Source organism: Geotrypetes seraphini, chromosome 3 (assembly GCF_902459505.1).
Source record: "Geotrypetes seraphini chromosome 3, aGeoSer1.1, whole genome shotgun sequence".
In the NCBI taxonomy this organism is placed as follows: Eukaryota; Metazoa; Chordata; class Amphibia; order Gymnophiona; family Dermophiidae; genus Geotrypetes; species Geotrypetes seraphini.
This window is the reverse complement of record NC_047086.1, coordinates 170,315,580-170,342,707: the sequence shown is the minus strand read 5'-3', so window position 1 is coordinate 170,342,707 and position 27,128 is coordinate 170,315,580. Positions and strand designations below refer to the sequence as shown.

Here is a 27,128-nt window from a genome sequence, read left to right as displayed (position 1 = left end):
ACAGTCAAGATAGATATCTTAGGAAAAAAATAAGGCAAGAACTGTGATTACAAAGAGAATTTCAAAGGTGCACACATGAATGACTTTGTAAAGCAAATCACGAAATATGCTGATGAAGGGGAAGCTGAAGACAGATTATCTTTCCTCTGCATCACTTGCACCAGCTCTCCTGCAATTGGTGAACTAGTCTCTAGCAGGAACTGTTTTCTGAATGAATGGCTTGCTGAAGGCAAGACTGGTGCTAGACAGGATGGGGCCCAGGGTAGACACTAGGGAAGGAGCTCTTGAACTTACTTGCAGGCTGCCTCTTTTTCAGTTTCAGGCAGGTTTGGGGCCTCCTCTGAGAGGGGGGCCCAGGGCAATTGCCCTGTTTGCCTCCCCTAACACCGACCCTGGCTGAAGGAGTAGGGGAACACTACAAAATCACGTTTCAAAAAGGGCTATCATGGGGTTATACGCTGATCTTTTGGAAGTCACACAAGAAAAGTCCACGCACCTATCTATTCCCACAGCCCCTCCCCCTCCTTAGTGCAACTTGGACTTCTTCAGTACAGTAGAGTGGGGAGTGTGTGGTGCAGTGGCTAGAGCTACAGCACCCTGAGGTAGTGGGTTCAAATCCCATGCTGCTCCTTGTGACCTTGGGCATAAAAACATAAGAATTGCCTCTGCTGGGTCAGACCACTGGTCCATCCTGCCCAGCAATCCGTTCACGCGGCGGCCCCTAGGTGCTCCAAATGAGTCCACTCTCACCAGTTTAGCATGAACTTGCCCAACTTTGTCTTGAAATGAGAGAGAACAAAATAATCATACAAAATATCCCTCTCAGAGCTTCTTATATGCATCAAATATTGCTTCAGACTTGTGGGGACAGTTCTTCTTCAGCATACAATCGTAAACCCCTTTCTATTTTAATATTAGGGGAAAGAGCCTCAGATCCCCGTGCGTTGTGAATTCAGCAACCGCACTAGATAGGGAGATAACCTCACTGGCTCATAATCCCCCCTCCAGTCCACTTCAGATGACTTCTTAAATGCGCTGTAACACTTTATGCAAATTCTTAACGCATGAAAATTCAAAAAGAACTTAGCTTGGACAGGGTGTATTTTCTGATATTTGAATGCAGGTAATGAATGCTCCTGCTATCTCTGCCAGTCCCTTCACTGATGTTCGCTAATAGCCATTTCGCCTTTCAGCTGCCTCAGGGCTATGGACCTCTTATTCTGCAAGAAAATAAAGAGAAATTAACAGGCAACACGCTGTGCCACCACAAAACTTTCTCCACTCTATCTTCCGCTTACTGTGGCATCAAACTTCCACACTCACAGTGGCAAAGATGGCCTCAGCTTGAACTGCAAGAACTCAGTGTATTAGACACGGGGATTGCCTGAATCGCAGCTGCAGTTTCTATGCTATGAGTCTATGACATGAAAACGAGGCTCCTGACTTGCCGGTCAGCTGGAGGTGGGGGTGATGTCAGATGCCATAAAACTGAGGGCAGTTCAAGCTGAGGCCATCTTTGCTGCTGTGAGCGTGGAGGTTTGACGCCACAGTAAGCGGAAGATAGAGTGGAGAAAGTTTTGTGGTGGCACAGCGTGTTACCTGTTAATTTCTCTTTATTTTCTTGCAGAATAAGAGGTCCATAGCCCTGAGGCAGCTGAAAGACGAAACGGCAGTTAGCGAACATCAACGAAGGGACTGGCAGAGATAGCAAGAGCATTCATTACCTGCATTCAAATATCAGAAAACACACTCTGTCCAAGCTAAGTTCTTTTTGAATTTTCATACGTTATGAATGTGCCTAAAGTGTTACAGGGAAGTAATTCACAAAATAGAAAAGACTGTAGATATTAAATGGAATGATTCTTTATGGGCTCCAATTTGGAATAACTCAAGGTATAAAATTCAAGGATCAACTACTGATTGGAAAATATGGAGAAGAGAGGGCATTTGGCAAGTTAAGCAATTGAGACAACAAGAATGGGTGCCCTTTTCTGATTTGGTGGAGGAATATAAACTGCATTATAGATGGATTCAGCTGTTGCATTGTATAAATGCTGCTCATTTGCAAAATAAGGTTCAAGATGCACAACCAGAGCTTATATCACTTGGGTCCTCTTTAGTGAACTGTAAAGGGGCAGCTGCTAACGGCTTAAGTTAAATATATGTGGATTGCCTAGAGAGATTGGAAAGACTCCAGTTGCACTGGCTACCAACAGAAACACGTGTAAAGTTTAAGTTCGCCTGCCTCTGCTTCAAAGTACTCTATGGTCAAGCCCCCAAATACATAACGGACCTTTTCACCTTCTCCACCAACAAATACAAGAGAAGCTCACATCTGAACTTCGTTTCCCCCCCAGTCAGAGGTTGCAAACTAAAAAAACACCACGAACACCTTCTCTCACATCAAGCAGCATCATGGAGCAAAGACCTAGAACAATTGCTTTCGCCCACCACTTATGAGGAATTCAGGAAGCGCCTAAAAACATACCTATTCCTGAAGTACCTAGACCAGTGATTCCCAACCCTGTCCTGGAGGAACACCAGGCCAATTGGGTTTTCAGGCTAGCCCTAATGAATATGCATGAGAGAGATTTGCATATGATGGAAGTGATAGGCATGCAAATTTGCTTCATGCATATTCATTAGGGCTAGCCTGAAAACCCAATTGGCCTGGTGTTCCTCCAGGACAGGGTTGGGAACCACTGACCTAGACAACTGACCCGTACACCTCTCTCAATAACGATCTTCTTGACCTATTCTCACTCTCTTCTCTCTTAAGTTTACTCATTTTGTATCTCCTGTAATCTTTTGTAAACCGCATAGAACTTCACGGTATTGCGGTATATAAACTGTTATTATTATTATTATTAAATTGGATTATAACATAAGGTAGAACATGGTCTGTTTATATAGTAAGTATGAGAAAATATATGCAATTTAGTGTGGCAATATGAAGCAATTTAAAATGACTTGGCACTGCTTTGAATGTGATGGAGTAAAGGATTGTAATGTTTATGTTTTCATTATATTATGACAACCCTGATATTTAGTTTATTTATGTATTTTTTGAATTATCATTTTATATTTCAATTGTAATGACATTTAAATTTAATAAAACATTTGGGAGGAAAAAAGAGAGAATGTTATAATATATATATTTTTTGAGATAAGAGCACACAGAACCAGATTCTATAAACTTCACCTGAAGTTAGGCGCCCAACCAACCAATCTGTTTCCATTAACATGCCTAAACTGCTTTCTATTGCAAATGCAAGCAGTCTCACTTCCGGCTCACCACACAATTGTTTCCACGTACTCACCTTAATAGGACTCCCAGGGACCCCTGAAGAAGACTTTCTGTCGAAACGCGGACCGTGTTGGGTCCTGTATCCCTAGCGGACTAGGGCCTTTAAGGCTTTTATGTGGATGATTTATTTTTATGTGGATGAAATTATTTTATGTGGATGATTTCAGTATACCTTTGGAACTTTGACACTTTCAAATAAAGTCCATTTAGGAACATCATCACTCTACAGAGTTTTTTTGGTTTTCTCTGGATTTTCTTCTTTGTGGATATTTTGGGGTAAATTCCTTTTGTTTTTTGCTTTAAACTTTTGGGGCAACCACTTATGCTAGCTCAATGGCTGGCATAAATAGCAGCACCTAATTTAGGAAGTTAGGCATATAAAACCTCGTATCCTTTAATGTGTGTTTACTAGGCATGTTCTTGATTTGACCATCATAAAAAGGAAACACACAACCCCACGGGTGAAAAATGTAAACCATAAAAGAAATGGGGAAGGGACACAGTCAATCAACTTTAGGGACAATCAATTCATTTAAACTATATAAATAACTGATACATATATAACATCTACATAAAACAATGTAGGCATAACAAGGAATCTCTCAATCCTCTTTCGTGCTGGACTCCAACACGGTCCGTGTTTCGGCTAAAGAAGCCTTCTTCAGGGATGTATAAATGAAGTCCAGTAGATGGCACCAGAATACAGATAATAAAACCAAAAAGGAATACTCTTGATATCCTGTTAGAGGCCTGCTGCCTAACGTGATACCTTGAAACACAAATTTGTAGAACACTGCGGGCTTCCGCCTAAGCTGAAAGACGTCGCTGCAACCGCTTATGCTAGCTCTATGGCTGGCATAAATAAGAGCACCTAATTTAGGAAGTTAGGCATATAAATCCTCATATCCCATAACATGTATGTACTAAGCATGTCCCTGACTTGTCCATAACAAAAACAAAGAGAACTGCAGAGACACGTACAATGATGCAGGCTAAATTTATTTGTATAAAATAATTGAGTGCGGTTAATAATACCACCTTAAAAACAAACCTAGGGACCCAACACGGTCTGTGTTTCGGTTAACACGCCTTCATCAGGGGTCCCAGGTAAATAAGGGATCAAATAAAACCGCAAAACAAGAAAACTGTAAAAATAACCTGTAGCCTGATAAAATAGCAAAAAATCGTGAGCAGTCCATGGCGATTGGAAACACAAGGCCATAGCCTGTAAAATAGCAACCATCAGGGGACAATCCAAATGGAAACTCCTCTGAAACACGGACCATGTTGGGTCCCTAGGATTGTTTTTAAGGTGGTATTATTAACCGCACTCAATTATTTTATACAAATAAATTTAGCCTGAATCATTGTACGTGTCTCTGCAGTTCTCTTTGTTTTTGTTTCGCATCCTTTACTGCAGATTTTGTTGGTTTTTCCTTTTGTTTGCCCTGACTTGTCCATGCCACTCCCAGGTCCGCTACTCCGTGCAATGTGGATTTTGCACACACTATTTATAAAATCCCAACTAATGGCAATTTATGCATGTTAACTGCTATGTATTTATTTATTTACCTAAGCAGTTCACAAGGTACAAACACAATCATAAATAACAGTAGAACAACAAATAATTTACATGTATGAAAAGTTCTCCAAGATTACTATCATTAGTTAAAATTCAGGAAAAAGCCTCCATAAATAAAGTTGTTTACTGTGCCTAAGTAGTTCAGTCAAAGTATTCCATGAAATCACCCCTGCTACTGAGATTATTGAAGCTCTCATTCTCTCACAGTGTACATTTATAAGCCCTTCACTAGCCAACTTTAACATCACCTCTGACCTCGTTAGTGCCAAGTAACACTATTGCCAATGCTAATGCTAATTGGCATCTAAATATACTATTAAGTTACACATGTAACTGACACTATTCTTTAAACTGTGATGCTAGGGTCCACCTTGGGGGCTAGTGCCCAAGAAAGAGATCTGGGTGTCATTGTAGACAATACGATGAAACCTTCCGCCCAATGTGTGGTGGTGGCCAAAAAATCAAACAAGATGCTAGGAATTATTAAAATGCCTCTGTATTGCTCCATGGTGCGAACTCACCTGGAGTATTGCGTTGAATTCTGGTCTCCTTATCTCAAGAAAGATATAGTGGCACTAGAAAAGGTTCAAAGAAGAGCGACCAAGATGATAAAGGGAATGAAAGTTTTAAGTTTCAAGTTTTATTTAAAATTTGATATACCACTTAAAAAATTAAGTGGTGTACAATGTGATAACTATTAAAACCAAGGGGATAACATTAAAACCAAAAGACGTTAATGACATATAGAAACATAATGATAAGGGAAGAAATACAATCTATGAAAGGAAAAGGAGACATAAATGGTCAGTACATGAGGAGGGGGAGATGCTCTTCCTTCTGCCTGCGGTCTGATATTTAGTTGTCATAGGCGTCCTTAAAGATCTAATATCTACTTGTCATCAGCATCCTTAAAGTGAAAGGGCTTTAGATTGGAACTCCTCTCATATGAGGAAAGACTAAAAAGGTTAGGACTACAGCATGGAAAAGAGAAGGCTGAGGGGAGATATGATTGAAGTCTACAAAATTCTGAGTGGAGTAGAACATCAAAAATTACAAAGACTAGGGGACATTCGAAACTGCAGGGAAATACTTTTAAAACCAATAGGAGGAAATATTTTTTCACTCAGAAAATAGTTAAGCTCTGGAACGCGTTGACAGAGATTGTGGTAAAAGCGGATAGCATAGCTGGTTTTAAGAAAGGTTTGCACAAATTCCTGGAAGAAAAGTCCATAGTCTGTTATTAAGACATGGGGGAATCTAATCTAATCTAATATTCTATTTGTGAGTCGTGCATACGTACGCAGGCTCAAGGCGACTTAAAGAGAGAAGAGGATAGAAAGAGGGCAGATCGGAATAAGAAGGAGGGGAAGGGGAGGAGGGTCGAGATTAAAAGTAGGGAGGAGATCGAGTGGGATTATTTTAGTGTTCAAGTATCAAAGAGAAAGGTTTTCAATTTCTTCCGGAATGAGTTGTAGCTATGCTCTGTTCTAGTCATTTCGGATAGGTCATTCCAAGTTTTCACTCCCAGGAAGGTTGCCATGGATTGAAATATACATCTGTGCTTGAGATTTTTTGTGGTTGGAAGATTTAGTTGAATCCTGTTGGAAGATCTAATTGAATCCCACAAGAGGCAGACCATGCTGTTGAGAAAATTTGGATGAGAGGTGCTGCTGAGTTTCCATGGAGCATGCGATAAATGATGCATGACATTTTGAATTTTATTTGTGTTGGGGTGGGTAGCCAATGTAATTGTTTGGTGAAAGTTGAGACAGTCATATTTTTCAGATTGAAAATTAGTCATACCGTGGTATTTTGAATGAGTTGCATTTTATGGATAAGAGTGGCATTGATTCCCATGTAGGCAGAGTTGCAATAATCCAGTTGTGGTAGAATCATCATCTGCACAATCAGGGCAACATGATGCTGATGGAAATATGGTCTGATGACCCTTAATTGTCTGATGGTAAAGAGGGACTTTTTGCAGAGGTGGGAGATTTGTGGTCCCATGGCAAGTGTAGAGGCTAGTATGCAACCTAAGATTTTGTGGGATTTGTCTACTGGGAGGGTATTGCCTGATTTAAGAGTAATGCTTCTTGGTGCTGCCTGCTGGGCCTTGTGAAGTAAAGAACTTTGGTTTTGGTGGCCTCTGCTTACCCTGGATTGATAGCATGGAATGTTGCTACTGTTTGGATTTTGGCCAGGTACTAATGACCTGGATTGGCCACCATGAGAATGGGCTACTGGGCTTGATGGACCATTGGTCTGACCCAGTAAGGCTATTCGTATGTCTTTTTGTAACTTAATGCAAGGATTCTATTCATGACGCTCACAATTGCTGACATAAATTCGTGTGCCTACCTAATTTACACATGCAATTTAACTGGGCACAAACAATTATTGGAATTAATTGGCAACAATTAGGATTAACATGTGCATCTTCCTAAGTGCTATAGATGCATGCATAAATCTTTTGGGAAAAGCAAGGGTGGATCAGGGGTATTCATTAACGGTTTCAGCTGGTGTAAATCCTTGTGCCCTAAATTGGGTGCAGATCCTGGCACTACATACTGTTGTATACACAATGCCAAATTCAGAGCACTGTTGATAGAATAGCACTCAGTGCTCATTTTGTGGCAGCCAAATATGGGCAATGTTTATAGAATCTAACCCTAAGCATAAATTTGGGCACTTATGTTTATAGAATTTGGGGACAGGTATCTGATTATTGTGACACAGACTGTTCATTTGGCAATCTTGCCTCTGCTAACTAGACTTCTATTTCCTGTGTAATTTGTATTTGTTTTCCAGTGGCATAGTGAGGGAGGTAGCATCTGACATCTCCATACCATGCCCCCCCCCCCCATTCTTCCCTGCTATGCTGTGCACCCCTGCTCCTGTGTTCCTCTTGAAATGTTCACCAGCACAAGCAGCATCTTCCACCTGCTGCTCGTGCTGGCCTTGTCTCCCTTCTGATGTCATGTCCTAGTCCCGTAACCAGGAAGTGACATCAGAAGGGAGCCAATGTTGGTATGAGCAGCAAGTAGAAAATGCTGCTTGTGTTGGCCAATATTTAAATAGGTACATGGGGGATGGCAGAGAGGAAGAGAGGCATTAGCTCCAGTATCCCCCTGAAGATGGCACCAGGGCGGTCCACCTCCCCCTCCCCACTTACTACACCACTGGTTGTTACCCCTCCGACCTGACATTATAAAGGTTGTGCAGAGACCCCAGAGCCACACTGAAGAAACTGCAGCTTTTGTAGAGTGTAGTACCATTTATTAGACCAAAAAAGAAAAATATATGTGTTGCACTCAATGGGTTTTCAAGATCCTAGAACTCCATTTTTACTATTTGAATATAGAGCATTCATTCATTAAAATGTATCCTGATCTATAAAGGGCTCATTATAACAGTTGGATTCCTGTAAATGTTTCAGTCTGGTCATGAAACCAGAAAAGAAGCATCTGGTGCCTGAATACATTTCCAGCATGACAGAAAGAATGAAAGATGAAGAACATGAAATAATCTGTTTACGTACCTGGAAAATCATTGCAAATGAGCTAATAATTGGAAATGTGGGCCAGAAATTGAAAAAAATAATTGTGTTATATTACGCAACACACAGATAAAAGTAATACATATGAACTGTGTCTCTGAACTTATTTTATATGTGGGTGTGTGGACTATAATAAGAATAATTTTCAATAATAATAACAGATGGTTTATAATCTTAGTGTCAACACACATGGGGTTTTTTTTTTTCTTTTTTTTCAAAGGACTGCAGGGAAGAGTAGCAAACAGAAAAGGCATCTCTTGTTTCAAGTAGCAACTTTGTATTCACTCCTGCTATAGGTCCTTGGGAGGGGAGGGGGGGAGGAAGGTAAAATGAGGTTACAACAAAATAGTCTGGGGATTGTGTGTGAACCAGTGCAAGTGGGGATCTGCACAAAATTAAAAGATTTTATCGACAAAGAGGACTATTGTAGGTTTGTGCAGAAGTGCAGTCTTCCTTCCCTTCGACCATGCCCAAGAGGTATGGGTTTCATTATCTAACTGGATAAAGACACTAAACATTTGTCCAGATTCTTGGAAAAAAAAAAAAAAGTAGTTGGTGAACAAAATAGTCTATTAAAATGTACAGACTGGTGTCCACAATTTGCATTTTAGTCCTCCATGGAGCTCAACTGGGATGAGCCAGATTTAAATGTTAAAACATGAAAAGCTAAGCAAACTTATAATAATAATAATAATAACTTTATTCTTCTATACCGCCACAATCTTGTGACTTCTAGGCGGTTTACAATCAAGAGTGCTGGACATTCAGCGAAATACAATAAGTAGATATTCAGAGGAAATACAGAGATCAGAGACCTCAGGAGGCAATAGTATAGAAATACAATTTGCTGAGCAAAAATGTAATATGTACATTTTAGTAGGTAATGTCCGACAGGACCTGTTGGGGATAAATAGCAACGTAAAGTTACGATAAGATGAAGATAACAGATTATACTGTGCTACATAGTTGTGGCAATTCTCCCTTGAAGCTTGAGAAAATTAACTTGTATAAAATCTGGTCAACTGAATGCCAAATGTCTGCCAGTATGCATGTTTTGCGTTTATGCCATAACAGGATTTTATTTTTTTAAAAACCAAAAAAAACATTGGGGATAATATTCAGCTGGTGTGGTCAGCATTTTTTTTTTTTTAAAGCGCAGGCCATGGCCAGCTAAATTAGCTCTGAATATTCAGTGCCAGGCCATGTACAGACCCAAGAACTGAATATTCAGGGCTAATTGTTCTGCTGCTAGCTGGAGGTGCTTATGCAAGTCCCAGACTCACAGCTGATAGTCAGCTGGGGCCAGAATACAACAGTTATGTGGACCTGGGCTGAATATCAGCTAGGACCTGCATAACTAAGTAGCACCCTTTTTTTTTTTTAGCCATCCAAACCCCCTCTCACCATCTAAACAGCCCCATATTTCCTTTCCCCTTCTCTCTAGTTTGAGACATTAACAATCCTCCCCCCCAGTCTAGATAAGCCTCCCCCCAGGAATCCCTTTAATTTTGGGTGCTCCAATGGAGTGATGGATGGTGTCCTATCATTTTCTAGGAGAATGAATTTTGTTTTTTCTGAGTTTAGTTTCAGTTTGTGGTCTTTCATCCAAGATGTTATTGTTTCTAATGTTTTATGTATAGTGTCTATCATGGAGGGTTTTAGTTGATCAAAAGGGAGAAGAATGGTGATGTCGTCTGCGTAGCTATAGGAGATTATGTTTGATTTATCTAGACAGGTGCCGAGGGACGCGATGTAGAGGTTGAAGAGTGTGGGGAATAAAGGGGATCCCTGAGGTACAACACATGGGTTAGACCAGGGTTCTGACTTTTCATTGCTTGATTTTACTCTGTAGGATCTGGTCTTTAAGAATCCTTGGAACCATGTGTGCACTTTATCTGTGATGCCAATTGCATCCAGAATTTGTAGAAGAATGTTATGGTCAACCAGATCAAACGCCACGGATAGATCTAGTTGTATGAGGAATATTTTTTTTTCCTGTACTGAGATGTTGTCTAGCTGTGTCCAGGAGGGATCCTAATAGTGTTTCAGTGCTATAATTGGTCCAGAAGCCAGATTGTGTATGGTAGAGTATGTTGTAGTCTTCTAGATAGTCAGTGAGGAATTTGGCTACTAGGCCTTCCATTATTTTGACGTAAAGTGGTATTGATGCTATGGGTCTGTAGTTGGAAGGTTGATCCGTTACTCCTTTAGGGTCTTTTAGGATAGGGGTGACAATGATTTCACTGAGGTCTTGTGGGAAAAGGCTGTCTGTGAGCAGTGTTTGCATTCATTGTAGGAGGAGAGAGCGGAATTTGATACTGGTGTTTTTTAGTAGATATGGAGGGCAATGGTTTAGGTCATAGGCTGCATGACTGTATTTTTTGTATAGTTTGTTGAAGTCTGACCATTGTATAGTGAGGAAGAGGGACCAGGTTCTATCTGTTGCTGTAGATTCTTTGTCTGAGGGGATTATATTGATCTCCTCTAGGAGAGTTGGGTTTCCAGTGAGGTTGGTCCTGGCATTTGTGATTTTATTTTTGAAGTGTTCTGCTAGTGTGGAGGCTGAGGGGGGAGGGGTGTTATCAGTGGCCAGGTAAGTTTGGTGTCTGTGAGTTCTTTCAGTATTTGGAATAGTTTTTTAGTGTCTTGGGTTTCTCTGCCTATTAGGTTGATGTAGTATGTCTTTCTTTTGTCTTTTAATTGTAGCTTGTATTGTAGGATGAGTATTTTCCATTTTTGTGGGTTCTTGGTTGGTTTTCCTCCATTTTCTTTCGAGTCGTCTGAATGTCTTTTGAGTAGGAGTAGTTCGTTGTCAAACCATTTGTCAGATCGTCTGCTGATTCTGTTTTTTGTTTGCATTGGGGCTAGCTCATTTAAGGTGGCTTTACTTAAGCTGCTCAATTGTGAAATGAAGTCTGGGATTAGATTCTTGGATTAATTCATCTGTTTTTGACAAGAATATAGAGGGGTCGATATGTTTATGTGAGTTGTAGGTTAGTTTTTGGGATTTTGGTTTAGATTTGTTTTTGGCCCAGTTGATATTGAAGGAGTATGTATAGTAGTCTGACCATAGTGAACGAGACCACTTTCCATTTGATTTCTGAATATCTGGGAGAAGAGGCTGTTGCATCATGAAGGCTGTGATGTTGATTTGGTGACCTTTTTCATGGGTGGTTTGTGTGTCTAGGATAGGGCCGGATTTTCCTATAGGCTAACTAGGCTTCAGCCTAGGGCCTCAAGATCAAGAGGAGCCTACATTCAAATTGTTAGCAAAATTAAAATTACACTATTCTAAAAACAGTGAACACTAAAACACTGAACCAAAAATAAGGAGAAATTCTACGCTTTGGGATCGGAACCGGCTCCGGCCAACTCGGCTTCTCCCTTTCTTTTTCTCGCCCTGGGAGGAGGATCGGGGAGGGAAAGACGTCAGTCCGGAAACAGCTGGGCAAAGCCCAGCCCGCGGGGAGAGAGGCAAAATGTGGATCCGTCAGGACAGGGCGGCCCAGACTGGCATCGGGGGGTTTCAGTGGAAGGGGGATGGGAGGCAGGCAGGCTGGCATCGGAGGGGGGGTGGAGGGGGTTTAATGGAAGGCAGGCAGGCAGGATGGCATGGGGGGTGTTCAATAGAAGGGGGATGGGAGGCAGGCGGGCATCGGAGGGGGGTGAGGTGAGGAAGAACACACTGGGGGCACTATGGACATATGAAGGGGCAATGTTGTGTGTTATGTTTGATTAGTTATTGTTACAAGTACTATATATGGTGCTGAGAATAAATGTCCAAATAAGTGTTCTCGACTTTTTTTTATTTATTATCCATGTCACATTTTTTATAAAGGTTAGTACCAATAACAACATGTTTCATTTAACATATTGATATATATCACAGTAATGATGTATTTTATTATCTCTCATGTAATTTACAAACTTAAAAATGGGAAGTGAAAGGGCCTCATAAGTGAAATAGCCTAGGGCCTCTTTTCATCTAAATCCGGCCCTGGTCTAGGATCTTGTATATTAAGGCTTCGAGAAAGGATAGTAGGTTTTCTACTTGTTTGGAGGAGTGATCTTCAAGATGTAGGTTTAGATCGCCTAGGATAAGGTTGTATGGGGTCAATAGTGAATTCCGATTTTGCAGTGTTCCAGTTTCCTGGTATTATATAGCATAGTATGCATGTCATGGATTCTTTTAGTGTGGAGCATGAGAGCTGGCATGCTAGAAGGTCCATGTAAGGAGTGGATATTTTGTCTAGTGTATTAATGCTAAGTGATTTTCTGATTATAATGGCTAGACCTCCTCCTCTTTTTTTTTCTCTGCAGACCACTGCTGTTTTGTAGTCTTTTGGGCAGATTTCAGTAATCCTGGGGTCTTCATCTGATGTTAGCCAGGTTTCTGGCTAACATGTTCTCATTTTTATCCAGTCTTTTATGTGATCTGTTTTTGGGCCTACGGCTCTTATGTTGAGGTAGGCACAAGTAAGAGTGGTGAATTCTGTTTGTGGACCAGTTGTTGTTAAACGGTATATGAGTGTTTTTGGGTAGGTGTATGGTTTGGACTTGGGGAGGTGAGAAGGTCTTCCTTTCCATGTTGGAGTGATGGTGTGTTGTATATAAGTCTGGCAATTAGTGTTTGTGTTCCCTATGAGTGACCAGACTGGGTGGTGGTTTCTGTTTGTAGTTTGATGACTGGTATTGAGTAGATATAGTTTGCATTTGTCTTCCTGTTGGTTAGGAGCAGGAGTAAGATTATGACAGTTAGCATTCTTTTCTTTAGTAGTTGATTCACCTTGGGAATTCGAAACCAACCTAACGCCTCCCCACTCTCTAAAACAACCTAACGCCACAAGAACCACCTCATCTCTATGAACCAAGTTGACCACTCCCCAGTGGCGTACCTAGCATATGTGACAACCGGGGCCCATCATTTTTTGGCACCCCCCCCCCTCTGTACAAAAAACATGATTTTTAGTAACAAGCCACATGTCACACATGAGTACCTAGGAAAAGGCAGCATCTTACATACTGCAGTGAGCAGTACATCAATATACCCATTGTAAAACTAAACAAGCCAGACTAGTACAGATCAATCCTACACCGTCAATCCTAACAGAAAACCATGTCTTTCGAATACACAGAACACAGAAAACACCTTCGCCTAGTATGGAATATGTCATCACAAACTAACCCCTCCCCCTTTTACAAAACTGTAGTGTGAATTTTAGCCACGATGGTAAAAGCTCCAACACTCATAGAATTCTGAGCATCAGAGCTGCTACCACCACGGCTGACGCTAAAAAATGATCCACAGTTTTGTAAAAGGGGGGATAAAATAGAAATACATAGACAAAGGTTAAATTGAACCAGCAAGAAGCTGGACTCTGCATACAATGCAACACCACAGAAACAGTTACACAGGTCTCCTAAAGCAATAAATAAATAGAAAATTTTTGTTCTACCTTTGTCTTCTCTGGTTTCTGCTTTCCTCATCTTCTTGATACTCTCTTCCTTCCATCCACTGTCCCTCTTCTCTCTGCATCTTCCATTTGCTCTGTTACTGTGCCTCTCCCTTTCTCCCTCCTTCCAAATTGGTCTGGCACCCATCTTCTTCCCTCCGCTCCTCCCATAGTCTGGCATCTCTGTCTTCTTCCCTGCCAGCATCTTCTCCCAACTCTCTCTTCCCCATTTCCCTTCAGCGTCTTCTCCCCACTCTCTCTTCCCCATTTTCCTGCAGCATCTTCTCCCCACTCTTTGTTCCTCATTTCCCTTAAGCATCTTCTCCCCTCTCTGTTCCCCATTTCCATTCAGCATCTTCTCCCCACTCTGCCTTCCCCATGTGCTTTCAGCGTCCTTCTCCCTCCTCTGTTTTACCCTGTTTTCCTCTCCACCCCACCTTTTCTTCCTTTCTCCCTCCCTGCCCCTTACCTTCGTGGCGCTTTCTCCCCCCCGGCCCGGACAATATGTCCGGTCCGACAAATCTCCCTGCCCTGTGGCCGGTGATGTCTAAACTGCCTTCTTACAGCAGCTGGAGCATTGTAGTTGCATATGGCTGCTGTAAAGGTTGTCTCTGATGCAACTTCCGGTTGCATCAGAGATGACCTTTACAGCAGAAACACGCAACTTCAATGCTCTAGCTCAGGGGTGCCCACATTTTTTGGGCTTGCGAGCTACATTTAAAATGACCAAGTCAAAATGATGTATCAACAATGAAATTTTAAAAAAAAACACAAAGCACACTGTACGCTGAGAAAATGTTAATTATCATTCCTATTCTGGGGTTTTTTCAAAGAGGTCAAGGCAGATGACTCTATGCACTGTCACCTCAGTAACAACCATACAAAAATAGACAAATACCCCCCCTCCCTTTTTACTAAAGCACAATAGCAGTTTTTAGCGCAGGGAGCTAAAAACTTTAGCGCAGGGGGCCATAGTGCAAAATTAAGAGAGCAGATATAAATTCAGACACATTTTGATCACTAAATTTAAAATAAAATAATTTTTTCTACCTTGTTGTCTGGTGATTTCATGAGTCTCTGGTTGCACTTTCTTCTTCTGACTGTGCATCCAATCTTTCTTCCCCCCTTTCCTTTCTCCCTCCCGTGGTCTGACATCTTTCTCCTTACCTTCCTCCCTCCCATGGTCTGACATCTTTCTCCTTTCCTTCCTCCCTCCCGTGGTCTGGCATCTCTATCAGCCCCTTCCCTTGCTTCCCTTGGATGTCTGGCATCTTTTCTCCCCATCCCTGCATTCCAGCATCTCTCTTACCCTCCCCATGCTATTCCTCCCCCCCCCCCCCCGGCAGGATCCGGTGTTTGCTCATTGTTCTTCCCTGCAGCACTGTTGCAACTCTTCGGGCCACCGGCAGCATGAAAGAAGTAAACATGCTGCCTTCAGTGACCCAGTTCTGGCCCCCTTTTTTTTTCAGTGACACATTTGTTTGCTCTTCTAAAGCCGCCACCACCCCAAGCTCGTCTTCCCTGCATCGGGCCGACCAGCCTTCCTCTCCCCGACATCAATTCTGCCATTTGAGAGGAAGTTCGGCCCAGCTAGGCAGCGATTGGCTGGCCCAAACTTCCTCTCCGACAGCAGAATTGACGTCGGGGAGAGGCAGGCTGATCGGCCCAGTAGAGTTTTCCGGACCTGGCCGGCTGTGTACCCCCCCTAAGGCTGCACCCGGGGCGGACCGCCTCCCCCTTAGTACGCCACTGCTACTCCCTAACTATTCTATTATTCCTCTGGAAATGGCCAGTTAGATCCTTTTTGTAATCCGCCTTGAACCGCAAGGTAACGGCGGAATAGAAATCACTAATGTAATGTAATGTAATGTTATCAAACTTAAACACTCAAATCAATACCCTATATGGAACTAAAAAAAAAATAGTAGTGGGGTCCGGAACTAGTAGTGATTTGGAAAGTAGAATGAAAGCCTGATAAGCATGGTGGGTCTGGATAGAATTGCCTGTGATACCCCTGATGCAGCGAGACAAAGCGAAACGGAGAGTTTCCCATCGGGTCAACTGGTTGCAGGGTCCAGGAGTAAGAACTGGGACCGATAGAAACCTGGACGTTACTGGCAGCTAAGTTTATCTGTTTTTTCTGCCTCCTATGCAACATCTATGACTGTAGTGCTAAAGTGCTTATTTATCCACAATATCATGATGTGGGGCTTTGTGCCCTGGCGTGCTGTTTCGACATTACTCTGCAGGCTATTATAGTGCTTTTTTCAATTTTTGTTCACATGTACGAGTGGTTATCTTAAAGAAGTGGAGTTTTTTGCCAGATGAAGCAGAACTGAGGCATTTTCTCCACTTCTTTTTCTGTTTTCTTTTTCCTGCTTCCACTTGGGGTTGTGTGAATGTTTGGTATGTTTGATTGAGGCCTTGTGGTGTTACAGAGATTTTTGTTAGTTTAATTTAGGGTATTGATTTGAGTGTTTAAATAGAATTTACAGAACCTGATCCCTAGGTATGTGTGTAGTGGTGTTATCAAACCCCACTTTCTCCTGACTCTAGTGACAGCATCCTAAAAATGGCTGCCGTGACCTCTCACAGCAGCATTGCAGAACTATGGTAATACAATGATGGGTAGGGTATCGCAGTAATGTGGTGATGAGTGGAGTATGGGCGGGGCTTCCACTTACATATGCAATTTACTGTAAGTTATGCACATCTTTGCCACATGTGGGTGTCCATAATTACTGATATCTCTCTCTATAATACCCACTCTTAAGTTGTAAGGTCCCTAGGCTAATCTTTTTAAGTTGATCTTTCCGTAATTAGGGGGAAAAAAGCCTCAGATTCTGGAGCTCTCTGCACAGTCAAGTTATTCAGTCTGCAATCAAAATATTCAGCATAACTTGCTCAGTTTGTTCCATTTTGCAGTTATTTATTTAAATTTATATTTGTAATTCTTTTTTCTTTTTTTCACAAATTATTTATACTTTATTTAATGGTTTTTCTGGAGAAAAACCATTAAATAAAGTATAAATAATTTGTGAAAAAAAGAAAAAGTGATTAATTGTGTAACACGATAAACTGCTGATAGTAACTAGCTATATTGGCCCCTTTTTGGCTATTAAAAAAAAGAAAAAAGTTCTGATCTGACCTAACTGATAGCGAAAGTTTAAATAAATTTTTGAACAGCTATTTTAATAGAATACTGAAGAAAACTCGTTAAATACCAGATTATGCTATGTCTGCTGTAACAGCATCTGAACACCCAGAATAGGCTTTCACCTTGCAGCATCAGGGTGCTTAAACAGAGGCACCTACTAAAAAGTGACATGGGTCTAAGATTTATCCCCAGCCCCTCATCATCCTGCATTTTCATCCCCCATCCCCTCACTGTCCTCATAGTGAAGGGCATTTTTCATCTCTGTCCCCTCAAAATCCCTACATTTTTCACTTAATTGTTTTCCCCACATCACCCTACTCAAAACAGAAAGATGACTTAATGCAATTTTATGAGGCTAAGACATTGCAAATAAACATTTTAAGCCTATAGTATGTGTGTGTGTATGTGTGTGTGTGTGTGTGGGGGGGGTCCAACTTTTATTTTAATTGAAAGAGCATCAATAAAAGTACAACTTGTGAGGCATGCTAGGTTCTGCATTGTGCACAGAAAACCAAACATCAGCTCAATACTAGTGATATTTTAGTCCAGCTCGTCCAAAAATTGTATCTTATTCAGTTCACAAAATCACAACAAATAAAGCAGGAAGTGTTGTTTATTTTCTTTTTTAATTGTGAGCTAAACAGACGTGGAGGAGCATAATCAAAAGAAACGTCTAAGTCCGTTTTGGGCTTTGAGTCGCAAGTCGCCCAAAGTCGGACATGGAAAAGGTCCATTTTCGAAAAATACGTCAAACATAATTTTTTTTTCGATCATCCAGACTCTAAGTCATCCATCTTTATACCCCATTTTCATCCAAAAATGTGTCCAAGTCACAAACGCCTAGAAAAAGATCTTTTGGGCATGGGAGGGGCCAGAAAAGTGATGGACTGGACACCCAGACATGGCACCAGAGTATTGGGGTACCTTACAGGGCACTGTCGTGAACTTCACAAAAAGGGTGCCACGTAAACATCTCATTACAGCTCCCTTATAGGTCATGGTGAGTCCCCCAAAACACCCCCAGAACCTACTAGACCCACCTATCTACCACCCCAATATTCCTTATGGCTGCAGGAGCCACTTATATGGCAGTATAAAAGGGTTTGGGGTTTTTTTTGGGGCGTGCATATGTTTCACCATGAATGCAGTGATTAGAGTGGCTTATGGGCCTGGGTCCTCCTCTCCATGGTTCACTAACCCACCCCAAAACCACTTAAGCCACCTCTGTGCAGCTCTACTAGGCTTTCCTATGCCAGGCTGCCAGGTGCTGATGTTCTGGAGGCAGATATGTAAAGTTGTTCTTACAATTTTTATGGGGGTGGGGGTGGGTCAGTGATCGCTGGGGAAGTGTGTGGGGGGTCTGTTCTTTGTGTCTGCAGTGCTTATCAGGTCACTTTGGATAATTTCTATGGACTTAGACCTGGTTTTAGTCACAATGTTCAAGTTCCGTCTAGGCAGTATTGTTGAACTTTTGGTTATACATGCAGTCCGACTAAGCCTAGGACGGCCTTGTCCCACCTAAATCCTGCCCTCAACACTCCTCCTGAAACGTCCCTTTTAGCTCTGGTCGTTCAGCAACACTGTGAAGGCTTAAGTCGTTTTTAGATACATCTATAACCCGGTTCGATTATCGGCACTTGGACGACTTGTGTTACTGATTGGCCAAGTGCCGATTTAGGCCGGTTTTTAGACGTATTTTTATTTCGATTATGAGCCCCATACTGTTTACTTTCCTATCTTTAATGGAATTCCTTTCATAAAATATTTGTAATATAAACCGTTTAGATCTGTCATATGCTGAAGCAGTATAACAAGTTCTAATAAAACATAAACATAATTGCACACATATCAAGTACAGCCCTCAGAATATCACATGCAAATAACTTAGGGCCTCTTTTACAAAGCTGTGGTAATGATGCTGCTGCAGAAAATGCACTGAAGCCCATAGGAAGTGAAGGGCTTTGGTGCATTTACCATGATAACATAACTACCACGTCTTTGTAAAAGAGTGCTTTTCTCTCAGTCATTTCCAGGAACCTTGAAACCTGTACTGGCAATTCTTAACATTAATCTATAGCACTTATTGCCTTTCCAGTGAGAAACCAAACAGACAAAAGAATAACTACATCCATTATAACTGTTCAAGTTTAGCATTTAGGGCCTCTTCTATAAAATTGCGCTACCAGTTTTTAGCGCAGAGAGCCACGCTGAATGGCCCACGCTGCTCCCGACGTTCATAGAGTTCCTATGAGCATCAGGAGCAATGCAGGCCATTGAGCATGGCTCTCTGCACTAAAAACAGCTAGCGCAGTTTGATAGAAGAAGCCCTAAGTTTTAGAAATATTCTTGTTTCCAAATTACTAAACAAACTAGATTAGTACAGACTGATTCCACATAGATATTCAATGCTATCAGAACAACTGTCCTCTTTCACACAAACAGACCCTCATCAAGCATGGGATAAGTATCTACAAACTAAATATGTAGACAAAAGTTAAACTGAACCACAAAGAAGCTAGACTCTTTATACAATTTTGTTTTAACTTCTAGTACTTTTTATCATTGTAAACCATTCTAGATACCTGTAATGGACGGTATAACAAAAATTAATAAACTTGGAAACCACAGAAATAATGACTCATGTCCCCTAATACTGTGCAAAATATAAAGCTAGTAGATATAAATTTGAAAACAAAAACTGACAAATAAAAATCATCACTTTGCATATTAACAAATAGAAATTTTAAAAAAAGGAAAATAAGATAATGCCATTTTTCAATAAGCTTTCAGAGGCTAAAACCTCCTTCCTCAGGTCAGTACAGTATACTGTCATGGTACCCTGTTCTGACCTGAGAAAAGGGGTTTTGGTCTCTGAAAGTTAGCAAAAAAAAAAAGTATTCAAATTAGTCCAATGAAAAGATTACCTTATTTCCATTTTCTGTTTATAAATGTTTATCAATACAGCCACAATACTACTTTATTCTAAAGCAACAAAATTACCTACCTTCCTACCTTTTATCAACTCTGGTTTCTGCTTTTCTCATCTTCTCTTCACTCTCTTCTTTCCATCCAGTGTTTGCCCTCTCTCTCCTTGCCCCTTCCATGCACTGTCCATTCTCTCTCTCCCTTACATATTCTATGCCCCTTCCATAAACTGTCTACCTTCTCCCCTTCCATCCAGCCTATGCCCCTTTTCTCCTTTATACATGATTTATTTGTTTCACCCCTCACCATTTTTCTCTCTCCTCTCTCTCTCTACACTTCTCCCATGCTCTTGCATCTCTTTCTCTTTTTCCCCAGTGTTCTGGCATCTCTTTCTCTTCTTTTCTTTCCCTCTTTCCCCCTTGCATCTCTCTCCTTCCCTTATCTCCCCCCTGTCTCCTTCTCTTCTCTTCCCTCACTCCTGGCTAGCAGGCTGGTTGGCAGGCTAGCATGCTGGCTGACATCCCTCCCTTCTCTACTTTGCTCTCCTTCCCTGCACTGCCATCCCTCCCCCTCCATGATACAACCCAGACCCAACCCCCTCCTTTCCCCATGGTACAGTCCCAAGCTGATCTGACCCTCTCCTACCTCTCCCCCCCCTCCCCCCCCCCGTGCATCCTACCTTGACTTCCCTGGTGGTCTAGGGGCCTCTTTGGGGGCAGGGAAGACCTTATACGACAGCCTTGTGAGCCTGCTCCTGCTCCTGCTCCTGCTACCACAAAACCTGTTGACTACTACTGTGGTGTTTAAAGACTGGGAGCTACTTCAATTCAAAAGAATTAAATTCATGTCCCACTGCCAATCAATGGGCTACCAAAATTCCATTATTTTCCAGGTAGAAATCCAATGTCTGTGTTCAATCAGGCAAAAGTCTTCAAACTTCTAGAAGTTTGTCCAACATATAGGAGCTGGCAAGCACATTGGAGAACATAAACCACATTCTGTGCCTGACACATGGTATACATATTAATTTAAATGCTTGTTGAATCTCAGGATGAATAAACACTGAAGCTTCTTGCATTACATGACAAACTGAATACATTACATTTCGTTGTCCCTATTATTGACAGACCACACATCAGCATTGCACAAATATCATTTAGATTACAAATTCTTTCATATGCAAAAATGCATTTCACATTTTTAAAACAAGGATGAACTTGTAATAGAGGCAGATAACAAAATTATTTTAACAATTTTCATACAGTAAGAATTATACTTAAACACAAATGTCATAATATTGCTGTCAAATGATTTCTGTTTATTCTCCCATAATGCTTACCTTAGATTATAAAAAGCTCATTATTTACCACATAAATTTAGCTCATAAAATTTACCACATAATCCCTTTAAAGTCATTAAATATTATCCATCAGAATCACAAATTCTACACCATGGGCCTGATTCTATAAATGGCACCTAACCACACCTAACTTGCAGATGCCGGGCTACGCGGTTGTTAGGCATCCTTTATAGAATCACACCTAATGGTGCCTAGGCTGACTTAGGTGTCGTTAGATGCTGTTGAAGTAGGCACCAGTATATTAGGGCAGGATTTACCTGGCCTAACTTACTGGTGCCTAATTAGCATGCCGAAGTTTACCATACCTATTGTCCACCCCAACCACACCTACTTTTTCTGGTAGGCATCGTAAGGAATCGGAGTGCACCTGGACTTAGGCATTGCTAGGCATCATGCTGATATCTGCGCACAACCTTGACTGGTAATTATTTTTTTTATTTTTTTTTTTTAGTAAAAACTTTTATTGTTTTATAAACTACAACAGTGTAGTACATTTAATTGAATTCAGAAAAATATTACAGAGATTACACCATTTTATACAAGTGGAGGGGCATAATCAAAAGGGATGTTTAAGTCCATTTACGTCCATCTCGCAAGTCATCCAAAGTTAAAAAGAGCTTAAGACACATTTTTGAGAGATACATCCAACTTTATTTTCATTTCGAAAATCGTCTAATTATACGTCCTGCCGATCTGATCGCCCAAGCCACTAAATCGACCATCTTTATACCACATTTCCATCCAACTTTCAGTCCAAGTCCAAAACGCCTAGAACAAGCCCTGTTGGATGTGGGAGGGGTTTGCAAAGTGATGGACTGCACACCCAGACATGCTACCTAAATAGTGGGGTACCTTACAGGGCACTGCTGTGAACTTCACAAAAAGGGTGCAATGGCTTCTCCTCCCTACAGCTCCCTTATAGGTTATGGTGAGCCCCCCAAACCACCTCCAGAATCCCCTAGACCCACTTATCTACCACCCTAATAGCCCTTATGGCTGCAGGAGCCACTTATATGCCAGTACAAAAGGGTTTTGGGGGTGTATAGGGGAGTGCACATGTTTCAATAACAATGCGGTGATTACAGGGGCTTATGGGCATGGGTTTATGATGCCTCTGTGCAGCACGACTAGATTTCCTATGCCAGGCGGCCAGGTGATGATGGTCTGGAGGCAGAATTTTAAAGTTATGATTAAAATTTTTATGGGGGTGGGGGGGTTGGTGATCACTGGGGTAGTGTGTGAGGGTCTGTTTTATGTGTTTGCAGTTATCTGGTGACTTTGGTGGGTTTTTGTGACTTAGACCATGTTTTAAATGGTCTAAGTCACAACGTCCAAGTTCCGTCTAGGCTCTGTTGTAAAACTTTCAGTTATACATGCTGTATGACTAAGTCTAAGCCAGCTCACGTCCCGCCCAACTCCCGCCCTCGACACTCCTCCCGAAACACCCCGTTTAGCTTTGGTCGTTCAGCGGTACTATGAAGGCCTAGGTCGTTTAGAAATACGTTTTTTATATCGGCACTTGGACGTTTTTGAGAAATGTTCGTCCAAGTGCCGACTTAGGCCGGTTTTTGAACATTTTTCTCTTTCGATTATGAGCCCCTTAGTATATAGTACCATAACTTTACCCACCCACCCTTCTATCAATTATTAATAATACAAGACATCTTTATTTATTGCATTGGTATGAAGAATTAATATCAATTTATTAATTACCTCTCCCTCCCCCAACCCCACCCAACCCGGATGTGTAAGGAAAAACTTAGAAGAAAAGTACATAAACCATTAATGTGAAGCAGCAAATAAAGCCAATGGACTCCATACTTTGGTAAATGAAACACTGGACCTCAAACGTTCTGCATTCATTCTCTCATATTTGTATGTATTACATACATTTGTCCACCAAAATGTGTAGTTTAATCTATCATGACTTTTCCATTTTTGTAATCAATTGAACAGCTATTCCAGTCAAAACCAGGAAAAGACAGCTTTTATATTTATCAAGGGGTGGTTTAACGTGTAACATAGTACCACAAATTATGGCTTCATATGTTAAAGGAATATCCGATTCTAAAATAATATTTATTTGTCCCCAAATTAACTTCCAGAAACTAAATATCAGTGGACAAAAAAATAACAGATGATCTAAAGTCCCTATATCAGCATGACAGTGCCAGCATCTATTAGATATGGAACTATCTAATTTTTGCAAACGAACTGGGGTCCAAAAAATCCTATGTAATAAAAATAACCACGTTTGCCTCATAGATGCTGACGCTGTACATTTCAACCTCCAAGTCCAAATTCGTGGCCAACGAGATACAGAAATATACTGTTTAATCTTGATGCTCCAAATATCTCTAAGACTATTTTTAGGTTTCTTATTTAAAAATTCAGAAATTAATTTATACCACTGAGCAGCCTGATGTCCTATTAAATCTGTCTGGTAGCAAAGGATCTGCAGGCTATAATAATTGGTTAAATTTTTCCATTCAGGGAACCCACTCCGAATGGCTTGATTCAACTGCAACCACCTATACTGCTGAGATTTTAAAATGCCAATTGATCACTCCTCCTGCTGGGGGTTGCTCAGGGGGTTCCGGTAGGAGGAACTGGGCACTCCTCAGGCCAGGAGATGCTTCATGGGAGATGCTTCGGGGGTAGTCGTGGCTGGAGGGAGTGGACAACCCTCCTGCTGTCCTACTTCATGGGGGGGGGGGCGAGTTCCTAGCTGCAGCCGCTCAGTTTATCGTGGCAGTGAGATTTATTTGCCACAATCAGCATAGCAGCCACATCTATTTGAAATGTAGACCAGATTTTTGTTGGTCTACATTCAGGCACCTACTGTGGCCCTAGAGAGCCGTGTAGGGCCACCTAAGCTCGCCCAAAGCCACTTCTGGGCAAAACCATGTCCACACCTAGCCTTGGGTGGACACTTCTCCCTCAACTGTGACACATGCCTACAGTGTAAGCAGCCTACTTCGGAGTGTTGGATTTTTTAAACGTGCATCCCGATTAGCTGGTTAGACAGTTGTAGGACACCTAGCACCGCCAACAATTGGAACGCCCTTTAGAATATGCCGTTTTAGAATATGTCCCCAAATGTCTAGAGGTTGCAGGTACCCATCTTCACAAGAGAAGTCATCTTGTCTTCCCTTATCTTAAAGACTGCCTTCTGTCAATTTCCTCAGAAAAACTAGTTATTATATACTCTTTTCTGTATTGGAATATCAAACTGTCCTAATCACTGATGCCTTCAAAACTGTCAGGGGAGTTCATGTAAACTCTTATGTAGTCAGATAGCCAAGGTCTGAAATACTTCATCACATCAATTACTTCAAGCTTTTGACCTTTAGATTTCCATCCATTTGATCTGGGGCACATTAGATTTAATTCAAACAGACAACCAAGTTGCTATGTGCTATATCAACAAAACAAGGAGGGACAGGATTATTTTGCCTTTGTTGGAAACCTGCAAGAATTTGGAATTATGTAATTGAAAATTGTATCTTCTTGGAATTCAGTACCACATAGTCTAAAAACTTAATAGGATTCTACAGCCATACAAGTAGTCCCTAGATCCAGCAATATATATTGTAAATATATATATGACTCAAGGGAACCCTTACATTTCCTCCTCTCCATTCCTCCTAAAAGACCCTAGTGGTTTAAGTAGATCCAAACAAAGAAACAAAAAATTGAAGGGAGATAAAGAATATATGGCCTTTCCAGTCTGCCCATCCATACCATCTGATATCCTTTCATCTCCCCTAGAGATCCTATGAACTTGTCTCATGGTTTCTTGATTTCAGACACAGTCTTCTCCTCCACCACCTATACTGTGAAGCCTTTCTACAAATATATCACCTTTTCTGTGAAGAAGTATTTCACTAGGTTACTCCTTATTCCATCCCCTTTCACCTTTATCTTATGTCCGGAGCTTCCTTTTCATTAAAGAGGCTTGCTTCCTATTCATTTATGCCATGGATATATTTAAATGCCTGTATAATAATAATAATAATAACAGCTTATATACCGCAATACCGTGAAGTTCTATGCGGTTTACAAAGATTAAGCAAAGATACAAATTGATTGACTTTAAGAGGGGAGGAAGAAAGAGGGTTAATAGGACAGGAAATCCATTTTTGAGGAGAGAGTGATCAATAGAACAAGTTAATCGCTATAGAGGGGAGAGAGAAGAGAGGATCAGTTGTCTAGATACTTTAGGAACAGATGAGTTTTCAGACATTTCCTAAATTCCTCATAAGTAGTGGGTGAAAGCAATTGTTCTAGGTCTTTACCCCATGATGTTGCTTGGTGCGAGAGAAGATGTTCATGGTGTTTTTTCAGTTTACAACCTCTCATTGGGTGGGAAACGTAGTTGGAATGTGAGCTTCTGTTGTGTCTGTTGGCTGAGAAGACGAAAAGGTCAGATATATATTTAGGGGCAAGTCCGTGTAGTGCTTTGAATCAGAAGCAGGCAAATTTAAACTTTACGCCAATGCAGCTGCCGGTAGTAGGGTGTCACGTGGTCAAACTTCCTCAGCCCAAAGATCAGTTTGACCGCTGCATTTTGCATCAATTGTAAATGCTGCATGTTCTTTTGGGAAATTGCTAAATAGGCGATGTTACAGTAGTCAAGTAGACTCAGTACGAGGGATTGGACTAGGGTTCTGAATGCCGCTGTATCGAAATAAGCTTTAATGGATCTGAGTTTCCAGAGAGTGAAAAATCCCTTTCTGATCAAGGAGTCCACCTGGTCTCATGGTTAGGCACTGATCCACAGTTACACCTAGTATCTTTATGGATAGGGTAATTAAGATTATTGATACATAGTGGTGATTTGGTGTCAAGTGGATGTGGCGAAGCAACAAAGAAAGTTGTCTTTTCTGAATTAAGTTTGAGCCTAAAGGTTGTCATCCAGTGCTCCATCACGTTTATGGCTTCTGAAGCTTTAGGAATAGTTTCAGAGATAGAATTAACGAATGGGATGATGATCGTAAAATCATCTGCATAACTAAATAGTTTTATCCCCAACTGGGTTAGCTGCGTGCCTAGTGAGGACATGTTAATGTTGAAGAGCAATGGAGATAGCGGAGACCCTTGTGGCACACCAGATGGATTGCTCCAGGTATCTGAAAGTTTATAATTAAAACGTACTTGATAAGTGCGGGACATAAGGAAGCCACGGAACCAATTCAGCACCTCGTCCCTGATACCAATGGTGTCTAGGCATTGCAGCAGTTTCCCGTGGTCTACTAGATCAAAGACAGAACTCATATCAAATTGCATAACCAGGGCATTAAGGCCCTTACTAAACAGTAGGCGCAGATTGTCTCCCCTCTTTCTAAGAAAACATATTGAGATCTTTAAGTCTGTCCATATGTACTTTATGGTGAAGACCACTGACCATTTTAGTATCCACACCTGGAACGGCTCCATCCTGTTTATATCTTTTTGGACCCAACCCGTAGGAATGTTCTCTACTGGCCATGCACTTGAAGCCCTGTGTAATCCAAATTCCGTCAGAGAGGGAGTCCAAAAGCAACCCTTCTGGGGAAAGTCCCAGGCATTCCCTGAAGTTTTCCTGTGTAATATGATTCAATCTCTGTTGCAGATAGTATAAATGGAATCAGAAACCATGCTTATGTGCTGGGATATGCAGTCCACCTCAGGTACCGGAATTAACAGAATTGGCTACTCTGGTTCCAACTACAACAGATCTGTCACAAGTCTGAGCAAGGCTGGACAAGACTGCTGTGCCTTAACTTGTCATTATTTTCCTACCCTC

At 41.3% G+C, this 27,128-nt stretch overlaps 1 protein-coding gene across 14 annotated transcripts in view; it reads right to left on the bottom strand.

Annotated features, from left to right (window-relative positions):
- EYA4 (EYA transcriptional coactivator and phosphatase 4) overlaps positions 1-27,128 on the bottom strand; it is a 443,388-nt gene that overhangs the window by 238,947 nt on the left and 177,313 nt on the right. The window lies entirely within an intron of this gene.